This window comes from Sciurus carolinensis, chromosome 4, assembly GCF_902686445.1.
Source record: "Sciurus carolinensis chromosome 4, mSciCar1.2, whole genome shotgun sequence".
Classification (NCBI taxonomy): Eukaryota; Metazoa; Chordata; class Mammalia; order Rodentia; family Sciuridae; genus Sciurus; species Sciurus carolinensis.
This window is the reverse complement of record NC_062216.1, coordinates 101,781,786-101,805,140: the sequence shown is the minus strand read 5'-3', so window position 1 is coordinate 101,805,140 and position 23,355 is coordinate 101,781,786. Positions and strand designations below refer to the sequence as shown.

Sequence of the window (23,355 nt, the reverse complement as noted above, 5' to 3'; positions counted from 1 at the left end):
CTGACCATTTTTCACAACCAAGTTACTTAAGCTCCTGATACCTTAATATGTTTGTCAAAAGAAAATGCTAATATCAATAATTCCTGTATTATAGGAATATTGTGAGAACTGATTAAAAGAAAGAATGTTAATAAACTTGCATAGCATGGTGTCACTAGCTAGCTACTTCTCTGCATTGTTGGTTTCCATAATTACATAAACTCCCTGCAAGCTGGCACCAGGCTTTATGCGTCTGTATCATACGCATCCAGCACAGAGCTGAAATGGAGTAGGTTTACAATAAATGCTTGTTTAATGATTGGTTGATGAATTTTCTGTATTTATCTACTAAGTCCTTTTGCTTTGTTAGGTCTTAACTAAGTCAGAAAATATTATCTCCCACTAGAAGAATCATAGGCAAAAATACAAGGGTTCCTTTTCTATTCCTTTTTTTCTTTTCTGCTTTTTTTTTTTTTTTTTTTTTTTTTTTTTTTGCTTTCTTCATACTGGGAACTGAACTCAGGGGTTCTCTGCTTCTGAGTCACACACCCAGTCCTTTTTATTTTTGATTTTTAGACAGGGTCTCACTAAGTTGCAGAGGATGGCCTAGAACTTCATATCCTCCTGTCTGGACCTTCTTAGTGGCTGGGATTACAGGTGTGAGCCATTGTGCCCAGCTACAAGTGTCACTTTCTGCCAAAGAAATGATGCTATCATCTTACTGAAGTGCTAGCTTTTTTATTTAAAATTTTCATTACCTTTTTAATGATGAAAGAAAAAAACTCCTAGTCATAGACTTAATTTAATTTCAGAATTGAATAGAATATGACCTTACTATACTCTGACTTAGTGATATAGATAACCTTAGAGTAAATTCTAAGAAATAATAGCTTTTATTATGTATACATTATTAAGTAACTGTTAAATAATAGATTTTTATGTTTATAGGTATCAGTTATGTATATAAATATCAAATAACAGATATTTGATTTGACTATACATAAAAGGTTTTATTATATATGCATTATCAACTAATGATAGGGTACAAACATCAAGATTTATTTGTCAGATATGATTTATCAAATCTGATGTTTCCAACCTTATAATGCCTTGTTTTTTACAGTAATGCTCCAACAACCTAAGGAACTTATACATTCATTTAATTTACTGACATTCATTCTTAAATATATGTGTATATATATGCATATATTTATATTTTTTAAGAAAATAAATTAGAATAAGACTTTGAAAAATACTTATACTCTTTTCAGCTTCAAAGAAGTAAACAGTATGGACAGATACAGGCTTCAACACCCTGGATCTCCATATTGCAATGTTTCAAAAAATACCCACTGGTATCATCTACCTAAAGAATATCTTTTGCTATTAGTCTTGGTACAGGTCTGCAGGCAATGAATTTGTTTAATTTCTTTCTTCTTCTTCTTCTTCTTCTTTTTTTTTTTTTTTTTTTGCCTGAAAAAATGTCTTTAGTCAGGCTAAATTTTTGAGAGGTATTTTTGCTAGGCATGAAATTAAACGCTGATTCTTCTTTTAGTGCTTTAAGATGCAATTCTTTAATGATGTAGGGTCCATGTGGAGGACAGGAGAAAAAAATGTTAAGAACAACAAGAAGTTTCTGGTTGATAAAAGTAAGTGGATGTAGACATAACTCATCCGTATTGATTAAGAAAGTACAATAAATGTAGAAAAATTGAGGATAGTTCATTGTTCTGTCCCATTACTTCATTCTGCCTAAACCATTGGCATGCTATCACACACACTGATTCCTTCTTAATAGGAGCAGCTCTTCAACCAGTCTTTTGGACCTGAACTCTCCTCCTTAACACTTTTCTTCTCTGATCATTTGTTTTCTGTCTTTTTGCCAGTAAAACATTTCTGTTTGTCATTCTTTAAAGATTAAAGGATAAGAAACATCTCATTTTATCTCTAGGTATTTCCATCCACTCTAATAATTTGACCTATCATGTATAATAAATTCTGACTTACATATGGAAACAAAATGTCCTTTTGGAGCTCCAGATTCATCAACTCATTTCCATATTTTCTGTTTACACTTGGGTAACTAATAAGAGTCTCAAACTCAGGCAGTCCACAATTGAACTCTGGTCTTTACTCCAAAATTTGGTCTTCCTCCAATCTTCCCTATTTCAGTTAATGGTACCAAACTCTGCTCATCTGCTCCATAGATTTTTATATTTTTGCCTTCCTCCATAGCCACTAGTCCTTTGCTCTATTGGTAAATCCATGTTGAATCCACTGTGTTCTTTCTCTTCCATTGTTATTAACCTAGTCCAATCCAGGATCATTTCTGGATTTCACTATTGCAATGAGCTTCTAAAAAATTTCCCTGTATAATCCACACCAAAACCCGACCATAACATGTAGAAGAATATTTTAATGCTGGTATTATCATTACTATGTGGTTTAAAAATTTCCAATGTTTTTCTATTTCAGTGACATTGCTACTCTGTTTTCAACGGATTATTGCTGGCCCTGTGTCACTACTAAACTCATCTTGGGCTATTTCCTTTTTTATTTTTACTGTATGCCAGTCATCTTGGGCATCACCCTGTTCTATCCCAATGTGTACACTCTTTTAAGTCTATAATGATTTTCCCCTAGCTCTTTGCTCAACTAAGTCCATATCATATGTAGAGCTGTTGTTTAAAGTTTATTTTTTCTAGAAACTTCTCTGTTCATCTTCCTAACCTCCCAAGCTAGGTTAGGTATCTTCTGATTTCCTCTAACAATACCTGTACTTCCTCTGGGTAAAACTTATGATAACTGTCATTAAGTACTTGTGCAAGTGTTTATTAATGTCTAACATTACTGATAACAGGGATCGCATTTGTCTTATCTTTGTATCTCTGTTACTTATCACTGTTTTTGGCATATACAGGGCACCAGAAAAATTTTCTGAAGTCATAAATGAATAAGTCAGTTGGAGAAGATACAACCTTATCCTTTAAGATGGAAACTGTCAACTGTACCCTAATAGATATGGACTGCCTGTTTCCAAATACGTAGTTTATATTAAACTTCAGACTTTGACTGTGAATCCTTTTCTTTAACTTTTCTCCAAAATAGCTGTTAATTTGTCCCAGGATTTTTATCTTTTAGGCTTTCCAAACTTGCTCTAATTTTTAATTCTGCTTTGATCCTTGAAGCACACCACTGCAACCTCTTTAATTTGTGCTGTGTGACCTGTTCTGACTTTGTGTCCAGACATATCTTCTCTTAAGTGAGAAAGGTTCCGTTTATCCATGACCATACTTAAGTTCTGTCCCTCCTGAAATTATGTTCTCCCACATTCCTACCTTGCACCTCAACCTAAGACAAACATCCATCAACCATTATTAATTCTAGCTTGGAGTCTTCATTCTGCTTTCTCTGGGGAACATTAGCTCAGCATCATGAGACTTCTTTGCCAGATCTTTTAGTTCTAATACAGGACTTTTCAAACTTTAATATGAGTACAGATCACTTGAAGAGTTCATTCAAATTTCAGATTCCCAGGATCAGATTTTGATATGTGGGTTCTGAGGGGAAGCCCCCAAGTGTACTTCTCTGCCAAGCTCCCAGGTAATTTTCAATGCTGATGTTGCCAGTAATAGAATCAAAATGGAAGAACAATATTCTAATTGATGGAGGAAAGTTTGTTAAAATCCTGTTTGAACCTGCTTAAGATTTTAAAAACACCATGTTTCAACATTTCTTGAAGATTACTATCACAATCTAAGCTATTTTCCTTTCTTATTGTTTAAGCCATCAGATTCCTTATAAACTGTTTTCTATAAGAAACATGCTGTTCCTTTATGATATTTAAAAGCACTATTTTATTCTATTCACACGTCATTGGTCATAGCCAAGTTGTTTTTCTTTAGGAGAAGATATGCATTTAATGGTGAAATATGTATTTCATATGCTGTAGCCCTGGTTTCGTCCCAAGGATGACATTTACTATTTGTAAATTCTGTTTATTGCTCCTTCAAATTAGAAATATAAAATAGCTATATTTATATGCACAAGAATATTTCATTGATTAATGCAAGAATTTGAAAAAAATAGCATATCAATTGCTATGTAAGAGAATTAAAAACTGTTAACCTGATTTTTATTTTGTATCATGTCTGTTTTTATACCACTTCTAAGTTCAATTGAGAGATTCTTTGCTTTTTTTCCTCAGAAATTAATTTACTAAAATTGTTAAGAATTCCAGAAAAATAAATTTAAATTTTAAAAGAGTAAGTAAAAATTGTTCACCATTGTTTCCCTACAACCTGGCACAATGTTTTAGGGTTCTGTTCACTATATAGCATGTAGCATAAACCTGGCATAACCTGACAAGACTTCATTTCTGCCAGAAAGGTAGCAAACATAGTTTTGTTTAAAACTGGTAATGACTCTCAATTTACAGTTTGCCAAAGAACTAATACAACTCTGTATGTATATAGAGAAAATACATATATTTAGAATACATATATTCTACACATATACATGCATGTACATATATATCTATAAGTTCTGTTAAACATATAGATTCTGTTTAGATATGTTTTTCCTTTTTGGGTGTATGTGTGTATTTTTTTTTTTTTTAACATGGTCTTGTTATGGTCTGAACTCCTGGGCTCAAGGGAAATTCTTGCCTCAGCCTCCAGAGAAGTTGGGATACCAGGTACACACCATTGTATCCAGATGTATAGATACAGATATCTAAAGAGCTTAATTTTAAGGAATTGTCTCACAAGATGTAGATGTGGAGCTGGCAAGTAAAAAAATTCCTAAGTTAGGGATATGAAAGCTGAAAACTGGGCAGGAGTTGAAATCTAGAAGCAGAATTTCTTCTAATCTGGGAAGCTTCAGTGTTTTCTCCTGAGTGATCCGATGAGATCTTCCATATAATGGAGGGCAATCAGATCTACTTATAGATAACTGATTATAAATGGCAACCACATTGGTCAAATGCCTTCATACCGACACCTGGATCATGGTTTGATTAAATAGCGAGTCATTATAGCCTAGTCAGGCTAGCACATAAAATCCATCACGACTTCTTAATATCTACAAAACAAAAGTAAATTCTCTCCTGGTATTCAAGGACCCGCATGATCCAACTCAAATCCTCCCTCTTAATTCCTCCTTCCTTAGTCAGGAGAATAGATTTTCAGGTTCCATCAATTTGAGAAGCCTTTTCCAGTCATTCCTTCCCATGGGAAGAATTACAGTAACCTTTCCCTCCTCTGTTCTCAGAGTCATTGTAACTTTCCCATATCTGTGTTGAAGTCTTTGTCCTTGGTAAATTTCCTCTGCTGTTGAGAGTTCTTTGATTTGGGGGAACATGCTTTTTATTTTTTCTATCCCCTACAAGAAAATCTTCACCACTCAAAAGAAATTTGTTAATTTTATAAAATTATATCTCAGTCAAAAGTTTCAAATAATGGCTTCACAAATTATGTAAAATTTAATTCTCTTTATTTAAAGGAAAACCATTTTAAAGGTGTAACACATTAGTAAGTAGTCTATTCCATTTTAATAAGGATATGATTTACTTTTAAAAATCCACAATATTTAAAAAATAAGATTGAATATTTTGGTTAATAAAGCATTTGGGTAAAATACTAGGTGTAGTATATTTTTAACGACAAAATTTATTAGTTCTGCTTCATTTAAATTATACATTTTCTCATCAGCCATTCAAGGGAAAAAAAGGATAGTTATTCATTTTCAAATTCAAGGGGCAGGCTATAAAACAGCAGGAACTCAGGCAATTCAGCAATCTATCTATCTTGAGAGGAATAAAACACTATTCCACTCTGTACTGGCTGGCACAGATCTTCACCAACAATCCCCCATTTAGATATAAAAACAAACTGGCCTTTGTATTTTGTTTATGCTGTCACCAGAGCATTACTCTCAAAGCACTTCAGCAGTACAAAAATAATGTTGCTGTCTCTTACAGGCATAACTAAAAAATATTCACTGAAAGCAGTGCTCAAAGAGCATGTTTATATTCTATTGTACAACCATAGAGATTTTAAACCAAATTTCTTATTTTGAGAAATCCTGAAGATTTTCTGGTTTTACACATGTCTGAGTAAAATAGTGAACACATATTATATGCATGTAAGAAAATGATCTAAAAGTACTCACACAAGATTTCTCTGTACCATCCCCTGAGCATTTAAATTTACAGCCTCATTGAGAAGATTTTAAACAAATGGATGCAGTAACATGTTATAGGGGCTATGATATAATTAAGTACCAGATTCAGAAGAAGTAGAAAGAACAGACCAGTGTTATTCCCCTGTATGGGGTGAAAATGAAGGTTAGGAAAGTTTCATTCAGCTGAGTAATGGAAGAAGAGTAGATATTTTCTTTTGCAAACAGAGACCTATCACAGAGCTGAAGAGGCCAGAGGGGTTTTTAGACCCCAGGTTTTTGTGATTCCCCTGAAAGGATTTTGATCCTGTCACACATAGTAGCAGACCAGAATTTATTAGAAGGAAATGAAAAATGGACACAGGGCAACTCTCAAAGGATAAAGGGAAAGAGTGGGACCTCTCTCACAGGAGAAGGAAAGTGCATCACCTTCCCACCCTTCAAGTTTATTTGGGATCCCAGGGAAGTTTCCATAGAGTCCCTTCCGGGGCTACCTTTTGACTTTCAACTAACAGCAGGATTGTATCAAACTTCCAAGTCCCCACTGCAAACACAGGTACCCAAACAAAACTCTTGGGAAGTGTAAATTTTACTACTACTCTGACATGATAAAGATCCAAAGGCCACTCTGGGTCACCTTGACCCAGGCTTACCAGTTCTAATGGAAACTTGTTCTTAAATCTTAGGGTTGGTGAGTTTTGCTTCTAAATTACCCTGTCTCCCTAAATCCTGGAGTCTGGTCTGCATAAAGGTCACAAAAGCCCCCGACTTCAGGTTGATTTTTATTCTTGTAGGTAAGGAGGAGTCTTTGGGCCTGCATTTCTCCTGCAGATAAGAGGGTGTTTGCTGAGGACAACATATCTTGTTGACTTAAAACAGGACAGGTCCAGACTGGCCTCAGGCAAATTGCTTTTTAAAAGGAAGCATATGAGGGGTCAGCAGAGAAGACCCCATCTATAGAATCATCCCCCTAACTTTACCACTCTTGTCTGTCTGCTACCATTGTTTTTCAGGTAGCAGATAGGAAGTTATTACAGGAAGAGGAAGTTACATATAGGAAGTGATAAGGAACAACCCCATTTGGTTTATTCTCTACAAAGAATGATAGAGTGAGGCATAATTTAGAGGGGTAGAGAATTACAAGGCATTATTTTTATCTTATGAATTTCAATATTTTATTTCTAAAACCAAAGTGCTTCATGTCCTGGATCCACATTTTTCATATAGTCTGATTATATTCACGTAGTAGGTGCCAAACAGATATTTATTTAATAAAGATAAAGATGAATAGCATTTGCTAAATATCTCTATGCAGAGAATGTTAACAAAGCATATATGGAGGAATGAAAACAAGCTACAAGTAAAAAAATAATAATATAGATAAATAATTATAAATCGAGATAGAAAATACAAGACATAATAAATAATTATAAATACAGAAAGAAAGTAACATAGAGGTTGTCTCTGGAAATTAAAAATTTACTATTTCCCCTACTCCATAGATCAATCTATGTCCTCAGGGCAGTCTGTCTCTAATATTTTAGTGCTTTGGTTTATAATGCTTTTCCTTTGCCTACCTAAATGTTGTAATTTCCATCTTTTATACATCTAGATTTTATCTATCTCAAAGAGAAGAAAGAGAAATGAAAGTAATTAAATAGTAAAAACAATTAAATGCCTTTTTTGGTTACTGATGGGGTAAACACAAGTATGCTTGGGAAGGTTTAATGTTCTTGGGGGTGAGATAAGAAGGACTCCATACAATGTGAATATGAAGGAAATAGAGATAGGAAACTAGCCACTTACCCTGTTGCCAATGTTCAGGTGGAGTTTAAAGCAGAGTGACCTCATTATAAAGTAAAAGAATGTTCTCAAAAAATATCTTAAGAAATCCATCTGTGCAGTGGGCATGCAATCTATCCTATGTACTGCCCCTACTCAGGCACAGGTGGGCCTTCATTTTCTCCCAACTTACTGTTTTTCTCCCAACCACCTGTGAGAAAATAAAATGACCAAGTCCTCTCAGTTGAGTCCCCCAAATTCTTTCTATGGAATCAGTCACCATATAGTGGGACTTTTGGAGCCCTGGAATTGAACAGTTAATAAGCACTTTAGGTATATTGTGTAAAAGATCTTTTTTTAATTGTCACAACTCTTAAAGTGATTAAATTAAGCACTGCAAATCAAAATTGCACTCTGATTTCATCTTACAACAGTCAGAATAGCACATCAAGAAGACAAACAGTTAATAAATGCTGGACAGGATGTGGAGAAAAATGAACACTTCTACTCTATTGATGGGCTTGCAAATTAGTCAACCACTATGGAAATCAGTATGGAGCTTCTTCAAAAGACTAGGCATGGAACCACCATATGACCCAGCTATACAACTTTTCTGTATTTATCCTAAAGAATTAAAGTCAGCATACGATTGCAATACACAATTACCCATGGCTATAGCAGCATAATCCACAATAGCCAAACTATGGAACCAGTCTAAATGTCCATCAACAGATGAATGAATAAAGAAAATGTGTTATAAATACACAATGGAGTTTTATACTCTCATAATGAAAAATGGAATTATGTCATTTGCAGAAAAAATGGATGGAACTTGAGAATATTATGTTAAGAAAAATAAGCCAAACTCAGAAACTTAAAGGCTCACATCTTTTTTCTCATTTGTGGAAACTAGAGAGGAAAAAGGAAAAGAAAGATGGTGGGTGGGTGGGGGAATCTCATAAAAATCAAAGAGAGATCAGTAGAATAGAGGAAACGAACCAGGGGAAGTGAGGAGAAGGAAAGGGGAAATACTGGGGAATAGTATTGGCCAAATTATATTGTTATAGTGTGTACATGTATGACTATGTGCCAACAAAGTCCAGCATTATGTATAATTATAATGTACCAATTAAAAATAAAGTAGATGTTGTCTGCTCACTTTACTACTATAAACGTGTGGTTCAAAGAGCTTAAATCACATGCTCAAGAAAGTTTAACAGTGACTAGAAAAGCTCAGATATGAGCCCAGATCTGTCTCCTTTCTCTCAAAGTTTATGTGCTATTTCTTCTAGAACTATCCTCTGAGGACACCAGCCCCTGATATCCTCTTCCGTCTCTGAATTCCTATGATCAGTATACAATATGTTTCTAGAAATTCTTCAGGTGAATTTTACCTCCTCACATGGGTTTTGAGACCTTTGATGAAAAGAAAAATATTTTATGTTCTTTTTCATGGTTCATAACCCTCCAAAGAGTACTAAGCATGTAGAAATACCTAGGAACATATAGACATTGATAAATCTACATCTTCAAGGGTTTGAGCCCTTATTTCATTTCCATACTAACCTCTCTTCCATGATGAAACATCAGAATATCACACAGTGAGCCATTTATTTCCAGTACTCTAGGAGAAGATGGGGGTACATTATTTTCTAACAATAAAGCATATTCTCAGAGACCATTTTTACATGTCCTAAGAGTATCAGTTACATTACCTGGTAGTTTATATTATTAGCTCTGTGAACCTACACAAGCTACCTATTTCACAGGCTTTATGTGAAGGTTATAAGCAGATTATTCATGTAAATGACTGTCACAGACATTTGAGAATATGAAATATAGGTATATGACTATAATATTTAAAGAAATACTATATTTATATTTTTAATTTCCACCCAAAATTATCCTTGAGTTTGTCTGATAATTTTAGCAACATCCCTGTGTCAAAAGAAAATGTCAGTGCCCACCTGTATGTTAACTGGCCTACTAAAGAAAATGGTCTAGATCTGGTTACAAAGAACATGAGTAAATTCCACAGTGGGAATCATATAGTAGAGAACTTGAGAAATATTGAGGGCACTTGAGTAAGTAACTACCTTTACACCTTGTTAGGAACAAAGTAATAAACCATCTCTGAAATGATACAAAGACATGCATGGGTTAAGCAAAATCAAAAGTCACCAAGGTTGTTTTAAAAGTGAATGTGTTTTTATTTATTAAAGAGCTAAAAGGAGCAAATTGACAAACTACGTATTGCATGCCTTAATGTATGGGAAGAATTCTAAATTTGTCCATAAAATCACTTAAATGGGTAGAAAATTATTAGCTCCGACTGTAATAAGTAAAAAAAAATTTGTTATAATAATGTGAAATAAAAATTTTTGAGGAAAATATTCTTTCCTAACCTCACTCAGAGACTACTAGGAAGCCCCTTTGCAAGCTGTGGCTGACACTATATCAGGGATTCCCTGGAGACATCCTTGGCTGATAGAACAAAATCCCAGGCCTTCCTAGTTACAAAAGGGCCTCCCTCAAATTTGAGTTAAAGTCATTGTTAGGAAACAGGCAGAACTGGTTTTCTGAAATCCTTTATCCTCTGTTGGTTGGTGGTAGGTAGGAGGGGTGGAGTGAAAACCCTCCCCTGGGGCTTGGAAGTGATTTTGAATAAGAGTTGCTGGCACTCTCTTCTTGCCTATAGGTTACTAAGCAGCAGAATCCCAGATATTTCCAGTGCTGCCAAAGTCTGAGGATGGGAGAGCAGTGAGAGAGCAAAGAGCCTCAAAGAGGGAGAAGAGAGCAAAGCCCAATCTAGGTGTCAAGGCTTCTAAGAGCTCTTCTATGAAATAAAGTGATATTATCACTGAGGTGGTAACAGCTCACTTGGGTAAGGGGTCATGTGGCTTTTTAAACATCAGACAACCCACACCAGGAAGCCATGGGGGAGATTCAATGGCTCTGAACTTCATCTGTATCACCTTCAGAGGAAGAAATGGACTACAGCTATATATGACAAGTGTGACTAGCCAAGTAGGTGTGGACCTTAATCACAGGAATTGCACATATAACCCTAGTCTTTCATGTACTAGAGTTTGCAGCTGGAAGGTATCTCAGAAATAGCTTTTTTCTGTATTACCCAGGTCCCATCATCTGACACTAGCTTCAGGAGCAGCTAGCAATGCAGTGGTACACAGGACACTTGTTCTTTTGCTATATGTACAACTATTTATTTCGTATGAATTGGTGTAAAGTCAGATCTCTTCTATCCCACCTTTAAATAACTACATTTTCCAGTACAATAGACAAATTTTAGATTTATATCTGAAATATTTTCTCATGTTAGTTTGAGCTCAATTTTATAATTGTACAATAAGTTTAAATGGTGATTATATAAAGACACTACATTGTTCTATTTAACTATTTAGCTGTTATATCTAACTTTAATTTTCCCCATGCACTCTAGAATATGGAATTAGGTTATTGCTTTTATTGCGTAAACCTGGAACTATAGCTCTGATAACAAAATAACAAAGCACAAAAAAAAAACAAGTATAGATGTGATAATAGATGCTAAGTGATAAAGTCCTAGCCAATCAAGTTTCAAAATGAATTAAAATTCTCTCTTGGGTGAAAGAACAGTTTGATATTAGAAAATCTATCAATTTAATAACATTGCAGTAAAGAGACATTTGATGTGGACCATGGAAAGAACAATACAATTAAGCTGAATGCAGAAACTGATACAGAAGGACATGCGCCATTAGATTCCTTCCATACAGCTGAAGCACATACTAATTTTACTAGACTGGGAAGCATCAAATGTGAACTTCAGCAAAACACTAGATTCAGGTAAGTCATAAGTCTGCACAGGGTATTTCAGAATTAGATGGAAAAAGAAACATTAAGTTAGCAAATAATTAAGGGAGTAAATTCAAAACGTAAGAATTGCAAATGTTTATAGCATATTTTCCAGTGAAATACAAAGAAATTTGGAGACATTGTAATAGTGATAAAAATAAAATTATTTTTAAGCTAAGTAATAGAAAAAAGTATAATATAGCTGTGAGAAATGCCCAATACCATTAAAATAATATACTTGAAGAACTTATGACATAGAAAGGTTAAAAGGTCAACATGATATAAAATAAATTAGAAAATAATATGGTATTTAAATATATGCATTTATGTTCTCAAAATATCTCCAAAAGTTAATAAAAACTTATCCATGGAGTGTGAGATTTTACGTTTTTTTTTAATTTTACAACTTTTTCCAAATACATGTGCATTTTTTAAATTAAAGAGTTCCTTCCACAATAACTTAGACAGATATTTTCTTTAATCCTTATAACAATCTTGTCATTACCTTTTTGCCAAATAAAGCGTATTTTAAATGACTTGCCCCTACTTTTACAAGTGTGAGTGGAGGTTTAGAATTCACATTTAAATTCTCTTCACTATAATGCTATGCCTCATATAAATGTATTCCTACCTCACTATTCTGAGAAAGAAGAGAAGCCATTATTTCTAGTGTTCAAGAAAATTTCTAAGCAATTTAAGTGTTGTTGATGGATAGGTGATTCAGTAATCAAAATGCAAATAGCTGGATTAGAATTTCATCTCCTTTCCTTGCCAAGCTTCTGCTCAGAATGATAACATTAGTATGACAGCAGAAAGTCATACTTTAAAAGCAGATTATATTATCTACATATGGAAAAAATCAATCTCAAAGTAATCACTACAGCAATAATTATATAGTAATTAATATTTATCTGCAAGGTATTATGCTAAATAATCTGTGGAAGCTTGAAAGATGTGGAAGACATTACTCTTCCCTTGCAGATTTTATAATCTCATTTGAGACATATATATATGAAAAAGAAAAGTAACAATAATAAATGTCTAAAACTAAAAATTAAGAATCTAGGACAAGGGAGGAAATTAATGTGTAGTGTCCACTATATAGTGAACACTGATGGTCACATTATATATAGCATCTCAGTCATCACAGAACATGATGAGTGATGTGTCTGAGAAGGCAGAACTCCCAAAGAAGAGGAATCTCTGACAAATTTAACAAGTCATTTAGAAAGAACTTCTTTTTAATTGAATCATTTTATTTGCCCCTAGTCATTTTATATCCCCCAGTCATTTTCCTGGGGAAGGTAATAGTTAAACTTTTTATGACCTGCTAAATTATGGATCACCAAACTTTCCCAAGAGTGAGTCACTGAGGGCTTAAAAAAATTTCCAAGATATTATTTGCTGTTGGAGAAGGGTACTTTTTGATTAAATGCTACTGGAACCTACTTGAAGTATTGTTATTGAGGTTGCTGGCAGGAAAATTTATCAGGAGCCCCAAAGAGGTTACCATGAGGCAAGAGAATGGTCATTGACCAAGCTCAGAGTCATGGTTTTAAGGTACCCAAGGAAGGGCTGGAGCTGACAGCCTTTCCTGTCCTGGCCATCGCATCATGGTGAGTGTTGTAAGAACAAGTTGGCTGAGTTTATTCTGGTTGACAGATAGAATCATAAAGTCCAAAAGTGTACATGGATCAGTTTTAGCCAGGAGACCCTGTAGTAGCAAAAAGTCACCAGCTGAATGTACTGAGGCTCCATGTGCAGTGACAGAATGAATGAACTTCTTGGCTTTCTATTTGCTTAACATTTGGAAGCAGGGACAACTGTATTACATGGGGTAATTATCTAGGAATCTTGGGCAATGGGAGTGTGGATCAAGAAGACCTCAAGAAGGAGGCATTGGCCTTCCTGCTAATATGGGTATGCTATGTTTAGGGTCATGTAAAAAAAGTTAAATAATAAGTAAATCAGTAGTGACTGCATTTGAAATCCAGCTTTTTAATTTTAGTGCCGAGATGATAGCTCAGAGAAGTTATATAGCTTGCCTAAGAAGTCATAGCTAGTAATTTGCAAAGCCAGTTTTAAAACCAATTCTGTTTGACACTAACATTCTATCCTCCACATAAGAAATACCACAAGACTTTTATGCATTTTCCAGATAAAATTATACATCAAGCAAAACTCAATAGATTATTACTCACTAGTAGTAAGTTAAAAGAAAAAACTCCATATAAATGTTATCATGCAATTCTGGAAGAAAATAAAGCTCATATTTATTTTATGAAAAATTCAATCATTTTATTTTATTCTCCATTGAATGTTAGGCACTAAATCCCCTGTGCCTGCTTGGATTTCTTCTTATTTAATAAAGAATTCTTGTTTTAATGAAAATGAAAAGATTTTCTTATATTAGTCACGCTCAGAAAAGTAAAGCAACAGTCCTTAATATCTATTCTATAATTCATTCTAATAGAAATGATGAACTTATTATTAAAAATCCAAAATAATCCAATTGTGCAATAGAATACAAAAATATAATACAATGAACAGACTCTAGTGACATTGTAATGATACAGTGGGGCTGTAACAGTTAAACCTGTGTTCCCAAAGGTGCTATGGAGAGTGGTGAGTATATATTTAGTACTACACAAATTATTATTTGTTGATTGATGAGCACTTCCAAGTCCTGAGTAAATTATAGTATTTAGGGGAGTCCACAGAATTGTTGGGAAATCATAGAAAAGTTATAAAGATATACATTTTTAAAGTAACAGGCAAATGAGAAAAGTTTATCTTCTAAATAAGAAGAAAGGCATGACTTTGTGCATATGATTTCTATCTCAAGAGAGATTGATATGCATAGAAAACTTTACAGAGCTTTGTCCCAATGCCTCCATAGAACCTCATCTATAATGGGAATCACAATGAGCTGATAATATTTATTCAATAACAGATAATTAGATAGGCCATACAGCTGTTTATGCTTATATTTATTGGCTTTCAGAAATGTTAAACTGTATAAAAAGCATAAAAAGAAAAATACAAATGACACCTCAGAATAATACTCAGCTGGAAGAGAGAAGTGAAAAACATGATGAAGAGCATGAGGTGGGAAATACTCAGTGGGATGGAATAATCTAGACAGATTCCAATATCCTCTGGTTTCCACTTTTGCTATTTAAAAGTCTAATGCCTTTCATTTGGCTGTGCCCTACCTTGTTTCTCTAGCTTCTTAAGCTCTTCTTTGTTTTTGGTATTCTTCAGTTTAATTATTTTGTGTGTAAGTATAATTTTCTTTTAATTTATCCTATTTACTTTTTAAAAACTTCTAGCTCTGAAGATGAGGCAGTCTCTAATGTCCATCTTTCCACTCACAGTATTCAGTGCAGTCTCACTTTGATTGACACCTACCTCACAGATTCCTTCAATCATCTCAGCAGATGTTAAAAGGAGAAGGAAGTATCAATAGATTTGCCTCTTGTCTAATGGAATGAATCCTCATGACATACATTATAACAGACACACAGAGGTCTTGAGGTCTTATTTCAGCAGAAACACTGCCAGTGTGGACTGAAAAGATTTAAGACAATTGATATGAAAGGACAAAACCTATCTTTGTTGACTTTGGACATGAAGATGTGGCCCACAAGCCAAGATGTCCAGTGGTCTGTAGAAGCTGAGAGCAAGCTTCAACTTAGGGTAGCATGAAAACTAGGAACTCTGCACTACAGTCATAAGGAACTGAACTCTGTCAGCAGTCTGAGGGAGCAAGAAACTTCTCCCTGGAGTCTCCAGAAAAGAGCCCAGCCCGACAGTACCTTGACTTTAATCTGGTGATTTTTGCACTGGATTTCTAACCTGCAGAATTGTAAGATAACAAATCTTTGTTGTTTTACTTAGACACTACCTTTATTTAAGATGGTACTTCTGTGGTAATTTTTATAGCAGAAACAGAAAATTATTATGATATTAAACATATTTTTTCTGTCTGGTAATTCCAATCTCTGAAATCATTTTAAGTCCATGTTTCTGTCATGTTTTTGTTGACCTTCTTGCATCTATTTTTTCCTTACATTTTGTAATTTTTTAACTATTAAATCATTTCTTTAGAACTTTATTTTGGAATTGCTTTGAATTTAGGATCATAGTGCAAAGGATGAGATTTGTGGGACCACAAAGGTGGATTCTATGAAATCTCAGCAAAGGCTAATTACAGTTCCAAGGCCCAGGGACAGAGTTGTTTCCTTCTAATCAATGGCAAAGTTTTAGATAAGTATACTTCCTGATGGATCTGTTCAGGGTAGGTTTGCTTCTTGTAGACCTTGCCTTCAGACTGTTGCCCCTTTGCATACTGACTTTCTGGTGGCCTTTCGTGTTATATACTTACCTGGGCTGGCCCTAGGCTAGATCTTGTGTTCTAAACTTCCCATTTGTTCACCTCTCAGGCTTCTGCACTTTAAGAAAAATAATAAGCATACCATCACAGATAGTGTGTTTTGTATTTTAAATACTGACTTTCTGAAATACATTAATAGCACCATATGAATACGGACTTCCAGACAAACATAGAACAAAATTCAGAAATTATATTTTCTTTCATGGTTTTAACAACTAAAGATGTACATTTTCTGGATGATTTTAAAAGTGTTAATCTCTACCCAATCAGAATGAGTAAACCTTCCTTGAGCTTCCATAGCAGGGGAATACACTATGCTATAATAATTTGTTTAGATATCTTGTTCTTTCCTATTATATTGTGAGCATCTTGAAAGAGAGACCCTGTCTATTTTTTTATGATTAACTCAGAATTGAACACAAAATAGGTGCTGAATAAATGTTAGACAAATGTAAACAATGAGTAAAGGGGTTCACTAAAAGCAAATTCATCGTAAGAAGTTGTACATACAATTTCAACTTGCATGTTTTTACTGCTTAAAAAAGGGCTTTTTATTTTTATAATGTTAATCCTAGCACTAGGGAAAGACATCTTTCAAAATGAATTTGCGGCTTAAGAAGTGCTACTCTTCTTTCTTCATCTTCTTGTTTACTGATTCACATGTTTCATGGACAATGAATATTTGATTCTAAAATATAAGTGATTTTAAATTGTATTTTACCTGAAACATTGTTAACAGAATGATGATAATGTCAGATGAAAGAAAATGCTTAAAGTAAGAGAAAGAACATTGTCAGGAACAAATTGAAATAAATGTTTGCGGGAGCACTATTCTAAGTAATTCACATTATTAAGGGAGTTGCAAGATCATCCTTTATTCTGTTCTTTAAAAAAATCAACATTATGTTGCCAAACAAAGAAACAAATCCCAAGCAAAATTTTTGGTAGTTTACAATGAAGCATAGGACACAAGGCATTTATTCAGCTTGCAAATCTTCTCATGTGTATTTTTAAAGATTAGCTATGTTTCATTCATACATATTCATCTGAAATTATCTTTAAAATGTCAGCTATTTGGTGGTTCTGCAAATTGGTGCAACCACTCTGGAAAGCAGTATGGAGAGTCCTCAGAAAACTTGGAATGGAACCACCATTTGACCCAGTTATCCCACTTCTCAGCATATACCCAAAGGACTTAAAATCAGCATACTGCAGTGATGCAGCCACATCAATGTTTATAGCAGCTCAATTCACAACAGCTAAGCTATGGAACCAACCTAGGTGCCCTTCAACCAGTTAATGGATAAAGACAATGCAGTGTATATACACAGTAGAATATTAGTCAACCATAAAGAAGAATGAAATTATGGCATTTGCTGGTAAATGTATGGAACTGGAGACTATCATGCTAAGTGAAATAAGCCAATCCCCCAAAACCACAGGTCAAATATTCTCTCTTATATGTAAATGCAACAGATAATAAGGATGGTGGAGGGAAGAATATAAGGGAATGAAGGGGAGGGAGGGAGGATGGGAATAAGAAAGACAGTAGAATGGACATAACTTTCCTATGTACATACAGTGTAACTCCACATCATGTACAACCACAGAATGGGAAATTATACTCCATGTATGTATAATATGTCAAAATACATTCAACTGTCACATATAACTAAAAAGAACAAATCAAATATTTTTAAAAATGTAAAGCAAAAATAACAAACCTTACTAAGCAAAAGATAAAATAATTAACTAAAAAAATGCAAGCGACTAATAGCTATATGTAAATGTTCATTGTTACCAGTAATGAAAGAATGTGAATCAAAATTTTAAAATACAGGAGAAACATGTACTGTGATTAGAAGATGACAAAGCAATTATCCTAACACACTGATGTTAAAGCTTGATCTTGTATTCTTTCTTCAAGAAAATCTGCCAGTTGCATAAAACTTCTTACATTTATGGTGTTTTATTGCACTTCTAGGAGTCTTTCCAAAGACAATACTTCCATAATTATTTTTTATGTAATTAAAATAATAAAGGAGATAAAGAATGTTAAAAATTATTCCTTCTATTTTACATGAATTCTTACAGTGAAATCTTCTGCCTTAAAAACTTTAATAAATAAAGTTAATACAATGAAGACCTAATCTGTACTTCTTTCCTTCACTCAACACCTATGTCCTAAAGGATATATGAATCCATTTCCCCTCTTACACTTCAAAAGCAAAATATGGAAACCAAATTCATCTTCTCTAACAAAACTGTTTATATCCTTATATTTCTCAGTTTTGAAAATTCCCCTTTTGCTATAGGAAAAAAAAACTTAAAACCATCTGTTCTCCTTTTTATTTTTTGTCTTTTACCTAGTCTGTTATAAATAATGTCATGTTTGTTTATTCTTCTAGCAACAAGCATTCACATCTCCTTCTATTTCTACTGCCTCTCCTGGAATTCTAAGGATGGTAGGGCTAGGTAAGTCAAGTATTTCATTGTTACTTTTTTTAAACAGGTTATTCCCATCAGGTTATGGATTCTCTCACTCATCTATGATAGTACAAAATCCAGCTCAGCAGTTTTTAGGTATAACATTAGAGATGGGGACCAGTTACCAAGTTGAAAGGATCACTTTTATCAACAAAGTCCACACACCTGCATCTCCTCCAGCACAATCTTCCTTACGTTTTCCTCAAACATGCATCATTCCCTCCAGCACAGTCCATGTCTCTGTCCTCTTTCATGCTTTTGTTAGCAGTCATCATACCGTGAAGAATTCCCTTTCATTCTCTCCATCCAAAGCCTTTCTTGCTCCCAATATAGCACATAACTCTTATCTTTCCCAGGTAGTTACATAGTTACAGAAAACTAAAACTTGAGTCTTTTAGACTTAAAGTAACTGTGCCACTTACCAGTTACCTATGAAACTTGAGGGACCTCAGGGACTAATAATAATATAATAATAATAATATAATAATAATAATTTTACTTAATAGAAGGAGGATTGAATGATAGAAAGAATATAGAATACTTAGTACAGTGCCTTAATTATATTAACATTAAGTAGATTTATTATTATGGTTATTTTTCTTATTTATAATTTCTTGACAGGTCCCCATTGCTCCCCCCAACACTGGATTCTGGACTCTTATATCAACTTATAACAGTAATATGACGGTTGCACTAAACAGTCTGATTTGTTTCCTAAATGTTTTGTATGTTGGCATGGTGATTTCTTTGTGTGGCTACTGGCAGAGAGAACATGAGCAATCCTTCATGCGCTTTTACTATCTTTTAAAAATTGAGGAAGGTAAGCTAACAATGCCATTCAGTACTTATCATGGATCAGAATATTTCTGGGTTCTTAGCAACTAGAAATATGTTTTAATATTTCATTCTGTACAGTTTTGACACAAATTTTGATTTCTTAAAATAGTCATGTACATGTACATAAGTAAATATCTTACCTTGGGATTTTTCTGAATTGGGCTTCAAAAATGGTCCAAAGTGGATATCTACAAACAAATAGTTATGAAATGACAGTTAGTTAACTTGAAATTAAAATGTTTCTACTTTTAGTACACATTCTTAATAGGTTATGCAGAAGAAAAGATGTATTTCAATCCCCTAGAAGTTCTAAGTTTCTGCTTTAATAATTCCAGTAAGACCTCAGCAAATTCATAAATTACATTTATAATATCAGTAAATACATTTAAGCTAAGGGAGTCTGACCTTTGTGAAGCATTTTTTCAAACCCTATTAATGGTTTATATCTAAACCATCATCTTATTCAGCATTATTGGCTTCTATTAAAAATTAATGTTTCAAATTAAATTATAATAATGTCATAGCTGAATTTGTCCCATTTGATGATATACAACGCTAAGAACACTAAGTTGGAGCTAGTGACCTACCATTATGCCAAATAATTCATCTTCAAGAATTAATAATTTCCTGTTACAAGACAAAAATCACATCCAAATAGTATTCTAAAGATATTTATTCTCACAAGATAAATTATAAAAAAAATTTAATAGAAGGAAGAAAACAGAGTGTTGGATTTCCAAATCTCAGTAACTTTGAAAATTTTTATTGCCATTCTTATGGAAAAACATTCTTTACTCTTGAGAAAGTGTAAAATCAGATGCAGAAACCAAAATATAAACAGGCATTAAATAAATCAATAAGGATCCATTTTGGTTATAATAGAGAACAATTGAGAAGACACAGTGTACACAGAGACAATTCCATTTAGGACCTTTGATGCTGCTCTATGCACCTAATGATGTTGCTTTTGATTTCCTTTATTCTTGTACTTCACTTTAGTGACTCATTTTGACCCAGACAGTGGTTAGAAGAAAACTGATGAAAAATCAAATTTTGTGGAAGACAGAAAAAGCAATGGTTTACCCTTCTTTTAGCCCATGTAAGATAATAACAAAATTAACAACACATTTTTGTTTGTTCCTAACTCATGGGGAAGAAATACTTGTTTCATATCATCATTGAGAAAAGAGAGAAAATTTCACTGAGGGACTGGGGCCAGCTTCAGTGGCCCAGGGGAACAGAAATTTACATTTTCTATTTTGATTGATTAGGACAAATGTCCAGTAGGACAGACACTCAAGTGTGAGAGCACATTGTTGGTGTGTCTTTTTGGTGCTGATGTGCTATCTCTACTTCTCTGTCTCATCTGAGGTTGTTTGTCCCACAAGTGTGGTTATGGGCTTATTTGTTTCTAGCACTTTACCCAGTGTAAATAGGACTTTGGAGGATTGATAAAGCAAGTTATAGCCCAAAATTTGACTTCTCTCTTTGCTGGTCACTTATGTCTTAAGGGTCCTGAATGTTTTTCACATCCAACTTATTTTCATGTATTTGGATCCCATTTTTAGCTGTTTATGGATGAGATAACTCTTGTTAATGGAGGTAACCTTCCTAGTGAGCACGGATTGCTTTCAAGTGTAAGGCAGAGCCTGACTCATAATGAGTCACACCATCTTCATAGAGAAAAAAGACTCCCATTGTCTTGACATAAAGTCCTTTAAAAGAGAAAACTGAATCCTTTGGTGTGACTAGTCATTCCTGGAACCACATTATAATTGTCTACTCAATGAGTCCTGAACCTTTAATCAAAAACAAGAAGCTTGAATAGAGTGCCTTGCTGTCTCCTGAACAGTCTCCTTTTTGGATTGATGTAATTTTGAGATGAACCTTGAAACAAGGCTTGGTCATATTTTTTCTCAAAAAAAAAAAAAAAGGCATTCTATGAAAATATGAGAGAGGAAGATCTGAGAAACACTTTCAAATCTTGTTTTACATGTTGTGTATTCTAAAACTATATTGTAGCTTCCTACAGTGTTGGAAACTAGATAAACTTTTGGTTGATTTTTCCAGATCTTTTGTCTGAGGTATTTCCAATCCCTAATAGTTTTAAACTTCAAAACCCAATCATTTAGATGATTCATTATCTTTTTTTCCAATGCCTATTATACCTATTCACAAACTGTGAGATATGTAGCTTCCCATGGTCATTTTGACCAACTCTGATACCTTTCTACAATTTTCTCCAAACCATGGAGAATGAGTTGTACTCATTACACATGAACACTTTGCAGTGGTTTCCAATTCCTTCCAATCCTAGCATACTTGAATATGCTATTTGTTTTACTTTGTTATCATTTGTTTGCTTTTGTTTGTTTGTTCGTTTGTTTAAGTGACTGGTACTCCTGGTATAATAAGGGCACAAAGTATTTCTTCTGTATTCCTATATTGATCAGCTAGGTCCCCCAAAACCATAACCTTTAAATGGGATAGGACTGTGGTCTAGAACAATAAAAATAAGATTACACTTTGGTGTAAAGACTTTTCAGGAAAAAGATAAGAAGTGCAGAGATCTGAGGAATTCAGACTAGATTCTCAGCTCAAACTCTGAACCAGTACTTCAGAACTATACCTGCTCTGGGGAGATTTAGAGTTTTAGCCTAAAAGATTCCCCCTAACAATGGTAGGAGCAGAAACCAGAACTGGACGGCTTTGAACTGTGCTTATCTGTGAAAAAACTTTCATAATCTAGCCAAATGGACCCTTTTGTACTTTGATCTTACCTGCTCTTTGATATGTAGGCACAAAGTAGAAATAGCATTTTTTATATTCAATTTCTTCTTTTAAAAAAGAGATTTAACTTTTGCTCCCACTTTTATGTAACTTTGGGAACTTTCTATATTGAATCCCAAAGTATTTCTTAACTGCTTTATAGTCAATAACAGGAAATCTTCCCTTTCATGACTTGACTCTAAGAAAGCACATTTAAAAGAATGTCTTAAGTGACAGCAAATGTCTTAAAGGGTGTACTTATAATTAAGGTTCAATCCCTGGCCACTGATAATTGAGGACCTTGGGAAACCTAATAAAAAATAAGTCTCATAAGGTTTACTGTTTATTTTCTTCCTCCATACCTAATTATTCCTTTAGGTATAGCTACACATCCAAATGACACCAGATGATTAGCTTTTAAATTATAAGTTTCCTTGATAGAATTCTTCTAAGTAGCAGGTGAAAAAAAGTTGAGGAAGGTTAAGTTCTTACTTGTTTTAAAGAATGAGAAGTAGCAAACAAAAGGAATTGTTAAATAACCCCATGCCCCACACCACCTCCCAGAGGGTGGGGAACAGATGAGGAATTGACAAAAAAAAAAACCTTTTTGAAGGATAATTTAAATAAATTTGACATATTTTACGTAAGGAACTCAGTATTTACTTTTTTCCCTTCCTACCATTTCACTTAAAGCATTTTATGATTTCTTCTTGATATATCCAAATTGTCAGCATCACACTTTTGAACTTTGAGTCCACTATTTAGCAAAAAGAGGGCTATTTTAACACAAACATTGCAATAACAGAACAGTTAATCTGGTAAGTGAAATAATCAGTAGGTAACACATATAGTATGAACACGTTGTGCAAATAAAATGATTCATACCCTAGGAGGGACAGAACAGGATGACATGAGAGTTTATCATGCTGCTCAAAAGAGTGTGTGATTTAAAATTGAGAGATTGTTTATTTCTGGAATTTGCCATTTAATATTTGTGGGTCACAGTTGACTGAGAGTAACTAAAATAATGGAAAGTGAGCAGCAGATAAGGCAGCACCACTGTATAGGCA

The 23,355-nt window shown here is 34.0% G+C and overlaps 1 protein-coding gene across 5 annotated transcripts in view; it reads right to left on the bottom strand.

The window, feature by feature from the left end:
* Nucleotides 1-23,355, bottom strand: part of Cntn1 (contactin 1) — a 364,554-nt gene that overhangs the window by 250,733 nt on the left and 90,466 nt on the right. For all 5 annotated transcript variants that reach the window (XM_047548775.1, XM_047548778.1, XM_047548779.1 and 2 more), the window contains exon 2: nt 19,657-19,704. The gene's annotated coding sequence lies outside the window, so the exon portion shown is untranslated. The remainder of the gene's footprint in view (nt 1-19,656; nt 19,705-23,355) is intronic.